The sequence below is a fragment of the Rousettus aegyptiacus genome, unplaced genomic scaffold (genome assembly GCF_014176215.1).
Source record: "Rousettus aegyptiacus isolate mRouAeg1 unplaced genomic scaffold, mRouAeg1.p scaffold_m13_p_4, whole genome shotgun sequence".
In the NCBI taxonomy this organism is placed as follows: domain Eukaryota; kingdom Metazoa; phylum Chordata; class Mammalia; order Chiroptera; family Pteropodidae; genus Rousettus; species Rousettus aegyptiacus.
Genome location: NW_023416307.1, coordinates 139,436,821 through 139,450,264, shown reverse-complemented (window position 1 = coordinate 139,450,264; position 13,444 = coordinate 139,436,821). Strand labels below are relative to the sequence as shown.

Below are 13,444 nucleotides of genomic sequence, written 5' to 3'. Positions count from 1 at the left end.
ATTCACTGCTGACTTTCTCTATCCCTCACCACACTGCACTTTGGGAACAGTTTTCCTGGTAGTGCCTGTCACTCGTCCCACTCTAGAACCACTTCCACAATGCTCCTTTCTCTCTCTCAGGTGTTCAGGAAAGGACTGATGGTCTCTCTTCACCCAGAGGGTGGCGACCTTTCCTCTACATTCTGAGGGAGAAGCCATCATTCATCTAGATGGTTTCCAAGTGAGGTCATCAGTGTAAAGAATGACAAAGGATCTAAGACATTAGTGCTGATATTACACTCTAGAACATCCAGACAATGATGGAGGCTAGAGAGAAAGGCAAGAGAATCTCCCAAGGCTTTGGGTTCTCATAGCTCCATAAAGGCCTAGGAAGGTGAAGAAGTAAAGTAGAGGATGCCCCCTCTTCCAAGGAAACATTTCATTCTTACTTGATATTTGGCAGACTCCCTTTCCCAGTCAAATGGGGAAATCAATCAAGGCTACTAGATGTTTTCTAAACAGCTTTCCTTTCCTTTTTACCAACTAACCCTGGCTTGCCTCGCTCCTTTCATCTGAAACATACTTCCCAGTTTCTGCTGGTTGAAACCCTAATATCCCACTCAATTCCTGGTTCAAATACCACTCTCCTAGAGAGCTCTCTTTTACTGATTCTGAATCTCTATTGTATTGGGTCTATATCATTTTTAAGTCCCCTACCAGGTTCAGCTTGTATTCAGATACTTATATGAAATCACCTCTGCAAGTATTCTAATCCTTGAGACTAGAAACTTTGCTCTAGTATTTGCTCAACAAATTTTGCTGAATGTTCAAACTAAATGTTGTCAGTCGCCGGTGATTATACCTAATGGATAGATAATGAAAAAGAAAAATTTGTTCCTACAATAGTAATTTCTGTTTAGGAATCATTGTCTGCTGTAAAGTTGTGAGTATCTTTCACAGAAAGTGAGCTAGTGTGATTTCTCCCATTCAGAGGCAGAGGAAAAGGAAATGCACATTTTTTGATTGATCACTGAGCTTCAGACACTGTGCTACCCCTCCCCCCAACCCTTAGTACCAGGCTGTGTGCCAGGCACCTTATATGCATTACCTCAACCCTTACAACAGCCCATTTAAAAGATAAAGAAAATTGAGTGCCCAAAGAAGATGTTAAAGCCATATAATTCCAAGGGCAGAGGGCATCTCAACCCGGGCAGTCCAATTCCAAAGTGTGATTACTCATCCACTAAGTTACATCGCTTCTAGGTGTGAAGGGAGGACAGTTTCAGGTCACTCATTGAAATCAGGTTCAATCTTATAATAAAGGGAACAGAAAGACCTACACAGAGGTTAGCAAGGCATTATGTAGACAGCCCTAGGTTCAGGAGGAAGGCCAGGAAGTACAGTGCCCTGGTTAGAATGCCCAGGTGACCCAACTCTAACCTGAGCTGGTGTGACACACACCTTTGGGAGCCTCCTTTGAGACGCTGTATAGTTATGGATTGGATCAGGTGGCCTTGACCTTAATCTAAATACTAGGTCAAAGTAAATTGCACGACTTGGTTGAGTTGTATACTAGAGGGATTTTAGAAATATTGAAGAAAAATAGGGTATACAAATAAGTAAATCTAGTTGAGGTTTACATAGGAAATACAATTGTTAAAGTGCCTCAGCATCTCCCCTTGCCTCATCATCCCTCACTGTCAGAGGAGCTTAGTAGCTGCCTTTTTCAATTTGCCTCAATGTGTTAGCAGCTGCTAGCTAAATTATAACCTCTAACAGACTGCTAGGTGAGTTGGGAGATTGCATGTAAATACTGATTGCAGAATGGCAAAGTGAGTAAAGAATTCATCGGCAAGAAACAATTTACTTAATATCAGGCTAACTGCTACTCAGCATAAATGCCGCTTGGCTAAAAGCTCAACTTATCTGCCTGCTCCAGCATTGAATTCCTCTTTCAGAAACAGTCCAGAAGATCCATATCATTGGTAAAACATTTTTTAAAAATCATGTATATTTCAGGTATGTATCATTATCTCCAAGATTGGGTCCACCCATACTGCAAAAGCCTAGACATGGAGATGCTTTGTTTACTAAGCAGCCTCAGTTCCTCTGTGACCCCAATTTCTCCCTCATCTTGACCATAGGTCATGAGATAAAGTGCAAACCAGCCAGCTGTGGATTGCAGCCTTTTTTACTGTCAGGCTCTGCTCTTGGTTCCTGTAGGCTTTCTTGAAGGCAGTATCCCCTCTTAAGAAGGCAGAAACACCATCTTCCTGTTAGCCCAAAGTTAACTTTCCCTAAAGCTAATGATAATGGCAAACGGCCATGTACTCAGACATACCGTTGATGAGCTATTAAGAAAAATATTTCCTGTATTGGAAGAAGATTCTAGTGAGAGAGGGGAGGGTGCAGTGATCATAGCTTTGCCTCATAGTATTACTGTGAGGGATAAATGAGCTGGTGTTGGGTGTAGGTTATTAAGCTGTAGAGCAGAACTTCTCAAACTTGAGGGTACATCCCAGCCACTTGGAGATGTTTAAATGCAGCTTCTGATCCAGAAGTCCTGCGGCCAGAGATTCTGCATTTCTAAGAAGCTCCCAGGGGAGGTCAATGCTGCTGATCTTAGGACTACACTTGAAGTGCAAAGGCTAAGAGAATTCTATATGCAGATATCATCAGGAGTATCAATATTTTCAATGCTCAATATTACAACCCACAAATCTGTCACATACACCTTATTTTCCTGTCACTAGGCAGGGAGATACTTCATTTATTATAAAAGCAACTTCATTTTATAAAAATCTGGATCTATCCAACTGATTTACACTTCTAATAAAAAAAAAAAACTGACTTTAGGATTCCTAGAAGAACGAAGTTCCCTTACCAGGAAAATAATGATTTATTTTTAAAAGTTCTACTTTGAATATGGAAGTATATAGGAAACCATTCATGTTTAAACTGGCAGATATCTAAATTGAGATGCTGTGGAGAGAAGTCAACACCACAAGACTGAAATGACAGCCCTTTGACTCTCCACTTGAATGGCTAAATCTGTCACAGTCCTAGGGCTTTTAGCTACTCCCAGACAATGGGAAGCAGGATTTCAATAGATAAGAGTCTGAAACTGGCAGATCATTTTACCTATGAGTGGCCACCTGGGAAGTAAATGAACTGGGTCAGAACAAATAGGTTGGGTGCTTCTTCAAAAACCATGAGAGATACAAGTTAAGCTAAAAGCAAGCCAAAGGGACCCGAAATGATTCTATTTGTACCATCTTTACACATCTAGTATGCTAAAGTCAGATAATGGTAGAATGTATATTTGTCAGTGCCAACAGTTACCCAGGAAAATGCAAAATTTAGAGAACATTTATCAGTTTCCTGTCTGGTACTATGGATTTCAGTCTCTTAAAGAATCATATCTTATATAAGATCATATGATAAAAGAGACAAATTTTTAGTTAGTTATTTTAATACTAATTTAGTCAATGAGGGTTGAAACTAATGGTCTTTCTTTCTTTCTTTCTTTCTTTCTTTCTTTCTTTCTTTCTTTTTGCTTATATGCGGCCTCAATTAAAAATACTGTAGTGATTTATGAAGAAAAATTATCTAGGTTGACAGTTCTTTTAGATAACTGATAATTAATGTAATAACAAAATAATCTTGAACAGCCACTTTGATTTTCTTTTCTTTGAAACTAATGTTTTGAAGTGTCCCCTCATATTTACATTTACAAGAATAAAGACTCACATTGCTAATTAGAACACTGAGTTTAAAACTTAAATAGAAACAGTAAGAAGTAATGCAAGTTAAATATTTGTCTGTTTTGCATTATCCTGTACACCGTGGCATAACAAACCTGAGGCAGGAACTGACTGAGTGGTCCTATTTAAATCAATGTTTAACCTAGAAACTGGAAGAACTTTTTTTTTTAGTGTCTCAATTATGATGCTGCATTTTAAAGGAAGTATCATAGCCTGGGGGCAAGATAAAAACAGTTCAATTTTAGTAATTTCTTCACTGATATTTCTTCTTTCATCTATACATAACTGTAATCTGAGCATTCCCCAATAGTCTCCAATCACCTCCTGACTCTTGGCCATGCCAGATGTTGGGGAATAGCTTAAAAGACAGGCTTGTAGCTCCCTGAAGACTGGAATTCCTTGTAACCTTAAGGTATATCATCCAAAATCAAAATAAAGCCTTCTCGACTTGTTCTGCTAGAGTCTTTTATCTCTTCAGTTGCTTGACCATGCCTCGCCTAAATGAGATCTCAAGTTTGATCTTAGGTGAAAAGATTGTTTGGAGTACCTTTACTTCTGTGTAGACAAAGGCTATTTCAGAGAGTACTAGTCTTTCAAAAGCAAGTTTCTTTTAAACTCAACGAACCTGTGCCTTTTGGTTTTACAAAATGGTTCCACCTCTCGATCATGACTGCAGGCTGAGAAGACAGGGATGATTGGGGATTAGAAGGAAGAACCCTTTGGCCAACATTCTTTAAAAATTATCAGTGGAAACTTAACATGGGTATATGGCTTTTTATTACACAATAATTTAAATGGCAATAAACAAAGCAGCAGCTAAGAGGCACTCACAGGTCTGGTAAATCTTGCTCTAAGGTATTAATTTCTGCTGGAAATATAGAATCATAGTCAAATTCAACAAAAATGTGTTTACAATTTGTAAAGCTCTCTGAACTTCAACAACTACATAAAAAATAAAATTTTTTACTGAAAACAAAACTATTTGCTTTCTTGAGACCTGATCAAACTAATTTCACTGTTTTTTTTTCTATAAATCACTGCAAAATATCAATAAACGAACAAAACCAGAACCACACTGTATATATGACTGAGTATCCCTGAATTTTTAATATTATCAAGTTTCTAAAGGTAAGGAAGAGACAGAAACCACATTCTTTACTCATTTTACTATTAAAACAGAAAACATATCTTATAATATCAAGCTATATCCTATGCGAGAAATGAGGAATTACAAGCATTCCAGCTACATTCAAAATTCCTTGAATTTTAAGTTCTTAAAGCTTGTTTTCTTTGGCTGTATAAGCCCATTCTTTTAAATGCTACTCAGTTACCATGAAAAATCCATTAAAATGGTAGAAATAGTCAATGTTTGAAGAAAATAATGGGGCTTTTGGTCTACATTAAAGCCCTGAGAGTAACGAACCTTCATTGAAAGCAATGCTTGAGCACTTTCATGATTACAGTTTGAAAATCCGTGTGCTGCTCCTTGCTTAACACTTTTTTTCTTCTTTCATAACACTTTAGGTAAAATGAAATCGCTAGCTCTTTTGTGCTCTTAGCAAATCTGCTTGGTATTCAGTGCCATTAACAACATCAGCCCAACCTAACTCGTCAAATATGTATCACCCTACTTCCCCATTGAACTATCTGATAAGAACACCACCAATCCCTCCTACAACATTCCCTGAACCCATCTTTTAAGCTAATGATGGTTCTTTCAAGTCCCTCTCTCTTTCTCCTCAAATTCTTTGCTTCCTTCAGTACCGAAATCCAGTCCCATCACATCTATTAAACCCCCCTCCTTTTCCATTTCAGCACACCGCTCATTATATATACAATTAAGCAGAGACATAAAGCGCATGCTATATTGACATTTGTGATGCTGCTTCTGTCGTGGTCTTCTCTGGCCATATTAGTCATTGTAATTTAGTGACTCTTGCACTATATTTTTAGGCAATAATCTAATAATCTAGAAATCCAGCTATTTATGAAACAAGCCAATTCAACATGCTCTATGGGTTATAGTAGTCAAAAAAATATCAATGCCCTAATTAAGGTTGAAAAACAGGAAAAGTTTTCATGGTAAGCCATAAATCCATTTAAAGAAGGACCACATATGAATTTATTTATTTAATTTTAATTTTTTCAAACTGTATACAGTTGACATACAATATTATATTAGTTTGGGGTGTATGACATGGTGATTAGACATTTATATAACTTAGAAAGTGATCGCTCTATTAAGTCCAGTACCCATCTGACACCATATATAGTTATTACAATATTACCGACTATATTCCTTATGATATACTTTACACCCCCATAACAATTTTACATAACTACCAATTTTTACTTCTTGATCCCTTCCCCTTTTTGCCTACTCCCATAAAACACCTCCCATCTAGCAACCATCAAAATGTTCTCTGTATCTATGAGTTTATTTACATTTTATTTATTTTATTCTTTAGATTCCACATGTAAGTAAAATCATATGGAATTTGTCTTTGTCTGACTTACTCAGCACAATATCCTCTAAGTTTATCCATGTTGTTGCAGATGACAAGATTTCATTCTTCTTTATGGCTGAGTAATATGTCATTGTATATATGTACTACCTCTTTTTTATCCATTCATCCATTGATGAACACCAAAGTTGCTTCCATATCTTGGCTATTAATGTTGCAATGAATGTATGAATGCACATGTCCCTTTGAAGTAGTGTTTTGGGTTTCTTCAAATAAATACTCAGAGTGGGATTACTGGGTGCTTCTTTGTCTCTTGTTATAGCCTTTGTTTTAAAGTCTATTTTGTCTGGTATAAATACCAGCCTTTTTTGTTTGTTTGTTTGTTTCCAGTTTTATGAAATATCTTTTTCCATACCCTCACCCCCAGTCTGTATTTGTCTTTTGATCTGAAGTGTGTCTCTTGTAGGCAACATATATAAGAATTTTGTTTTCTTACCCATTCAGTCATACTATCCTTTTTACTGGAGCATTCAATACATTCACATTCAAAGCAGTTGTAAATATATATGTAGTTCTTGCCATTTTATTATTTGTGTTTTTAATCTTATTTTTCTTCTTCTTAAAAAAGTCCCTCTAACGTTTCTTGTAATACTAGTTTGCTATTGATGAACTCCTTTAGCTTTTTCTTGTCTGGAAAGCTCTTTATCTCTCTTTCAATTCTGAATGATAGCTTTGCTGGGTAGAGTAATCTTGGTTGTGTTTATTCCTCTGGCCTTTAAAGTTTCTATTGAGAAATCAGCTAATGGTCTTATGGGAGTTACCTTGTATGCTTTTCTCTTGATGCTTTTAAGATTCTCTCATTATCTTTAATCTTTGTCATTTTAATTATGATGTGTTTTAGTGTGGGCCTCTTTGAGTTTATCTTGTTTAGGACTCTCTGCTCTTCCTGGACTTGTATGTCTATTTCTTTCACCAAGGCAGAGAAGTTTCCCATCATTATTTCTTCAGCGGATTTTCAATGTCTTCCTCTCTCTCTCTTCCTTCTGGTACTTCTATGATCCAAATATTGGTATGCTAGATGTTGTCCCAGAGGCCCCTTAAACTACCCTTATTTTTTTGAGGGGGGGGGATTCTTTTTTTATTGCTGCTGTTCTGATTGGTGTTTTCTGCTACCTTATTCTTTAAGTTGTTTTCTGCTGCCTTATTCTCTAAATCATTGATTTGATTCTCTTCATTTAAGCTCCTGTTGATTCCAGCTAAAGTTTTCTTTGATTATTGTATTCTTCATTTCCAACTTTTTTAATGCTTTCTATTTCAATTTTGGTGTTTTCTATCTTTTTGTTAAAGTTCTCACTGAGTTCATCTACTCTTCTTCAAGTTTATTGAGCATCCTTATAACCATTGTTTTGAACTCTGCATCTGGTAGATTGCTTATTTGCATTTTGTTTAGTTCTTTCTCTGGGGGTTAGTTCTGTTCTTTCATTTGGGGAATGTTTCTTTGTATCCAGTTCTGGCTGCCTCCCTGTGTTTATTTCTATATATTAGGTAGGGCTGCTAGGTCTCCTAGTCTTTGGAGAGTGGCCTAATGTAGGTGTCCTGTGGGGCCTAGTGGCACAGTCTCCCCTGGTCATCTGAGTCAAGTGCTCCAGGCGTGTCCTTTTTCTATGTGTTGTTTGTGCCCACTTGTTGTCATTGAGCCTTGGTTGGTGCTTGCCTGTCAATGGGAAGGATTAATCCTCAGACCGATTGGTTGTGAGGACTGGCCAGTGAGAGGCTGACCTTATGAAGCGGGATTTGCTTTAGTAGGGCTCTGGTGCCTGCCCAGTCCATGCTTTGGGTGTGTTGTCCTCGAATGTAGCCCTGGGTGGTACTTCAGCTTGTTGAAAGCTGGCCACTGGGTGTGCTGGCCCCAGGGCCTCCAGAGAGGGGCCTCACTGCAGGCAAAGTTCAGCATAGTTTCTGCCTTGCCCAGGGCCACCCAGCAAGAGTCACCAAGCGAGCCACAGATAGCTGCCACCAATGCTGGGCTTAGGGGTACCTTAAGAGGCCAAGATGTTAACTGAGGCCTGCTGCCACTAGGGCTGGCCTTGGGGCTGCTCAGCAAGAAGTATGGGACACATTGAGGCTGGACAGTAATTGTTTGGGTTATGAGAACCTTTGAGAGATTTTAGGAATTTTCAAAGCATGATCCAAGACAGGCCATTTGTATGGAAAAGCCACTGGAGGTGGCTTGGGTGGGCCTACCAATTGGGTGCGGCAGGGTTTCAGGGATTCACCAGGGCAGGACGACTGGTGTTAGCCAGGTTGATGAAGCTTAACTTAAATAAAGAAACTGGCTTATCCTCATCTTAGCTTTGTTAAGAATTAATCATGCAATTCTACCAGCACCTACTACCTTCAATAGAGCTTTCAATAAGCCCTTGGGATAATGCTTCCTATCATGACATCTGCTTGTCAAGGGTTCAGTCTATTATCCTATGTTGAAGGCTCAGTGGGGTCCAAATACTTAATATTCTGGAGTTTTAGACTGTATATTACTCATATGCTAAGATAAATCAGAAATGAAGATTGCTTAATCCAACAAGTTTGGGTCAGGAAGGCATGGTTCCACATATGAATGTTGTTTATCTTTCCAAATGCTAAAACATTAAACATTTAAAAAAAATTTTTTTAATTTTATATTTTACTGTCTTCATAAAAGGAATTTTTCAAAACAATAACTTGAATTTTTTCTTGATGAACTAATTTCAACATTATGAATGCTGTCCATGATACTGTGACAGTCTCTGGAGTTTGCCCTAAACAGAGTTTTTCCCCTTGGTAAATGGCCCTATATTGGTTTGTCCTTATATAAAAGTCTACTTTTTCTATTTATTTCCTTTATTATTTGTGCTTCATGAGCTACCTGTCTCAAAAAAATGACTTAATACAGTACTTGCTTTTCAAAAAGTCTTTATTCTCTCTTTTTCTACCATCTAGCTTTATCTTCTCAGTGAAATCAATGTGTTTCTGGCTTTCCTGGCTGTCTTATTTTATGCTCAATTGTTTAGGTGAGAGTCCCAGTGCTACTCAACTTATCCTTAACATGTCAAGCACAACACTTTGACATCGCCAAGAATCGTTTGTAGAATAAGCTAATATTTGTCATTCTCGGCTTTTCCTATTTATTATTTCTATTTTTTTTTCAGCTAATGAATGGATGTCTACATTTTCTAAAAATCAGATGTCTGCATAAGAGGGGTTATTTCTGTAATTCCCAAGAAAATAGAAATGATATGAAGAAGAAGGTTTAGAACTCTACTGTCCAGTGTGGTAACTGTGAGCCACATGAATCTATTTGAACTGAAATTAATTAAAATTTAAAATTCAGTTTCCCAGTTGCTCTAGCTATATTTTGAGTGCTCAACTGCCACATCTAGCTAGTGGCTACTATATCAGACCAGGCAAAAAACATTTGTGCCATCACAGAAAGTTTTCCTGGATAGTGCAGCTTTAGTGAATCTGGGAAAACATGTTTCTAGTGTATTAAATTTAGACTATTAAAAAGAAAGCATAATAGGCTCTGAAGGATCTTTATTATGCCCATTCCAAATTCTCACTATCTTATTTTTAAGCAACCTAAAGTAGACTTTAATCTTCATATAGTGCCATAACTTTAAAGTTCACAGAGTAAAAAATCCACTTGTGGGGTAAGTATATGTAACAGCAAGAAGGCTTCAGATGTGAAGTTGGTTTTGCCATTTAGACTTAGGGAGAGGCAGTGATAGTTAGGGTTAAATTCATCCCTAGTTACACTCTGATTCCTCTATGATGGATAAAATGATATAAAAAAGCATAAATCTATTTTTTAAAAATCACGCAATTCTAATCTAATGTAGATATTATAGCCATTTTTTTTCTGCCCCTAGAGTAGACTATTTTGTTATTAGTTAGAATGTAGAATCTAGTTTTCAGGGAAAAAAATATTTTAGTTGACATTGGATTTCCACATATATTATGGTATTACCATTCTAGCTAATACATTTGGTTTCTATATACAAGAATTTTACACATATTAGCTCATTTAATTCTTACAACAAACCTGTTAAGAGGGTACATAGATTATTGTTGAAGAACAGAGGCACAGATAAAATGAAGTAACCCAGGTGACAGCTAATAAGAAGCCAAATCTGGATTGAAACCCAGGCAGGCTAACTCTAGAACCTATGTCGTCACCATTTTAATCTATGATATTACTGATGACCTTTGAATTTTTGACTACTTAAAAGATTTCATAAAACACAGTTCTAAAATTCTACTAAATATCATTTACTATTTCTCCATTGGCTTCAGAACAAGTTCAGATATTAGCAGATCTGATTTTCATTATGAGTAACAGTTTTCACTAAAATGATTAGTAAACTATTGATGACTGAAGAAGTTTGGTTAACAAAATATTAGGCAACTGGCTTACTGCTTTATCTTTGCAAGTAGACAGAAAATACAAAGATAAAAAAGTATGATTAACAGGAATGCTTTTGAAAATAATGACAAAATGTCTTTTTAAACAAACAAACAAACAAACAACAGAAAACAATACTTCCCAGGACTCTCAGTTTTTGTTTTTGTTCAACCAGGATTGTAATATTTAATTAATTTCACAGCTGGAATAACATATCGATGGCATACTCATTTTTCTTGAATGTTTCAGTGGGAATGATTTTTCTACCAAGCCTTTCTTACCCCCAACTCACACGCACACTTTTTTTCTCCATTAGTGCTAATCAGATCAACTTTTCTCCTTGGAAATGTGTGTGTGTGTGTGTGTGTGTATGTGTATGTGTGTGTGTGTGTGTGTGTGTGTGTGTGTATCTTTGCCAAAAACTTTCTTTATCATATCTTCATGCCTCTCTTTGAATCCCTTTTTTTTCCTTTGAATCCTTAAATGGCTGCTGTGTAGGAAAAGTTAAAAACTATCTGGAATAAGTGTTATAGAAAACAAAAATTTTAAAAAGCATGTAAGTTACAAAAGAAAAGCTGACTTTTATGATTAGAGTGAATATTCTAGTAACTTAAGAGACATACTAGACACTTGGGATTTATTCTCAGCTCTGCCTTAAACTAAAGAGGCAGTAAACCACATGCCATTGATTCTAAACCACATAATTGTTTCCTTTTTAATATTTCTGCTGACAATTCCTGTCCTCAAGGGTGCTGCTGTGATGTAGCTGTCACTGATTATGTGTGGAACTCAAATCTTACATAGTGGGTACCAGAGGCTCAGCAAAAATTCTGACAAAAATAGTGAAGCACTCTTTTAAGATATGCTGTATCACCAAAGTTCTTGATGACACAAAGTATGACAATTGGTGATTCTGAGTTGAAAAGTAATTGAGAAGAGTCAATCTCTAAATGTCATGAAGTTTAGGAACATCTTAACCAATTTATTTCACTTATGCTTTCTTTTTTATATATGGTTAAGAATGATAGATAAGAATCTGTGTCTAAATTAAGTCTAAAATAACTTCTGATAAATTAAACAAATAAATTTAAAATAAAAATAAATGAAAAATTCTAAAGAACAGTGTCATAGTTTAGTTACCAGTAATTTTTCTCTCTTAGTGGTACATAAATTAATGATGTCTTACAGTGATATCATATTAGATTTGATAAAATACCCTAACACAGTGGTTCAGAACATCAGTAGAAACTGGGATAAGTCCTTAATCTTCTTACCTGTGAGTCCTCTGATGAATTATCTTACATCTTCAATTTTTAATTTTATCATCTTTTAAATGAGGGAGTAAAAGTACCTATCGTAGTATTTTTGGAGGATTAAATAGAATAATGCAGGGAAACCACCTTAGCACAATGCCTAGAACATAATGAGGACTATAAATGCAATTCCTGCTATTATTATATGTGTCTATATGGGCAAGTCACAAAATTCTTGGATCCTGAGTTTTCTCATTGAGTCTAAAATTTCCTGTCTCCTCTCATAGGGCTATCATGATATTCAAACACAATAATACTTATGAAAGTACGAAATGGTGAAGTGCTATAACAAATATGCTATTTTTGTTTTTAATTATAGTAGCACTTTGTATTATTAAAAACAAAGATCCTGTCCCCCATGATCATGAACACTTTGGCAGAGAAAAAAATTTACTACCTGGTTTCAAATACAGGTTGAAAGAAGGAAGAGATCAAGACTTCTCCTGGGGAATAGAAGAGAAAAAACTGAGGTTAGATCATTTCTAAGGTTCCCTCTACTTTTAAGATTTTTTTGAAACTGAGTATCAGTAAAGTTTAATGTGTTGAGATAGTATAATGTGTCAAGATGGAGGAATATGTAGCAGCAAGAACTTGAGTCTTGACGAAGACACAGCTTTTGGACCCTTGCTTTTTATTTCTCGGCTTCATCTTCTTTTCCAACCTCACCATCTTTTGCACCCCTAATCCCATTTCCTATCCTTTCTCTCATGAGCCCACAATTTTCTGTGGCTCTCTCTCCCCCTAATATATCTAGGGCTGGTAATGGTGAGAAACTTCTCAGTTTAGTATTCAGTTTCCCTTAATTTGGGGCAGGGGTTGGGAGTGGGAAGGAGAAGTGTTGATTCTGGCACTAATTCTCAAATTAGAATTGTAAAAGTGTTTGGGGCCTTGTCTTCTTTCCCACTGGCTACTCTGGCAAATGGTTCTATCCTTTACCTTCCCACCCTGAAAATATTTCCTATGGTGAATAGAATCCATCATAGACTTTTGATTCCTGAAATCTAAAACCTCTGCAAATATATTTTTCTTAGCAGATGAGGAACTTTGAAAAATTACAGCATGCCAGACGGGTTTAAACAATTCATCTGGTATGTTGAAGCTAATTAGACATGCAACATAAACACTGCCATGATAAAAATGTACAGAAAAGGCATTTCACAAACAATATGACTATAAAACCCTACATTTGATCAAAAATGTTTAAAAAGAAACGAGGCTGTGCCAAGATTATTTTCCAAAATCCATTATTTTAGTGCAATATCTGCAGAAGGAGCCAAGTCACTGAAGAGCTTGATGTTTAAGAGTAAAGAACTCAGGCTAAACACAAAATGATTAGGAGCTCAGGGAGGCGGCACGGGCCTTGACTGGTTCTTCTTGGCCTTGGCTCTAAGCTTGTGGATTTTTCTCCAAATGTGGCTTACTCTGTATACACTTCACCTTGCATAGCTTTTGGTTCTAATTTCTGTGCATGTCCAAAGATCT

The 13,444-nt window shown here is 36.6% G+C and overlaps 1 protein-coding gene across 2 annotated transcripts in view; it reads right to left on the bottom strand.

Annotated features, from left to right (window-relative positions):
- The window catches only part of RARB (retinoic acid receptor beta), a 647,500-nt gene that overhangs the window by 378,317 nt on the left and 255,739 nt on the right, over positions 1–13,444 (bottom strand). The window contains exon 1 of one of the 2 annotated variants that reach the window (XM_016124868.2): positions 12,360–13,065. The exons of the other annotated variant lie outside the window; for it this stretch is intronic. The gene's annotated coding sequence lies outside the window, so the exon portion shown is untranslated. Of the gene's footprint in view, positions 1–12,359; positions 13,066–13,444 lie in introns of those variants that run through there. 2 annotated transcript variants of the gene reach the window in all.